Genomic DNA, 330 nt, shown 5'->3' with positions numbered 1-330 from the left:
GCGTTGTTGTTGGCAAACCAGTACCGCCTGACGAATAAAGACCACTTGCTGGTCGTGTTTAAGTGCCACCAGCTGTAGGAAGTGTCGTTGGAATAGCGCTAAAATCGAATTGAGCAGCATGATACACACTGTTTTCCGTTAGTTGAATATAGAAAACGTTTTCACCAGATGGATTAATTAAATACGCTCCAGCATTTACGAGAGCCGTCTGAATGCTTCAATTAATATCGGTATAGCTGTGAAGTCCATCAGGGAGGATAACAGATAAAGTGGATGTGGTTCCAGCTGTCGGAACCTCGATTTCGAAGGAGTTATTCAGGAACTGAGTTA

The sequence above is a fragment of the Plasmopara halstedii genome, assembly GCF_900000015.1.
Source record: "Plasmopara halstedii genome assembly, contig: Scaffold_1211, whole genome shotgun sequence".
In the NCBI taxonomy this organism is placed as follows: domain Eukaryota; phylum Oomycota; class Peronosporomycetes; order Peronosporales; family Peronosporaceae; genus Plasmopara; species Plasmopara halstedii.
The sequence above is the reverse complement of the archived record's forward strand: the minus strand, read 5'-3'. Positions refer to the sequence as shown.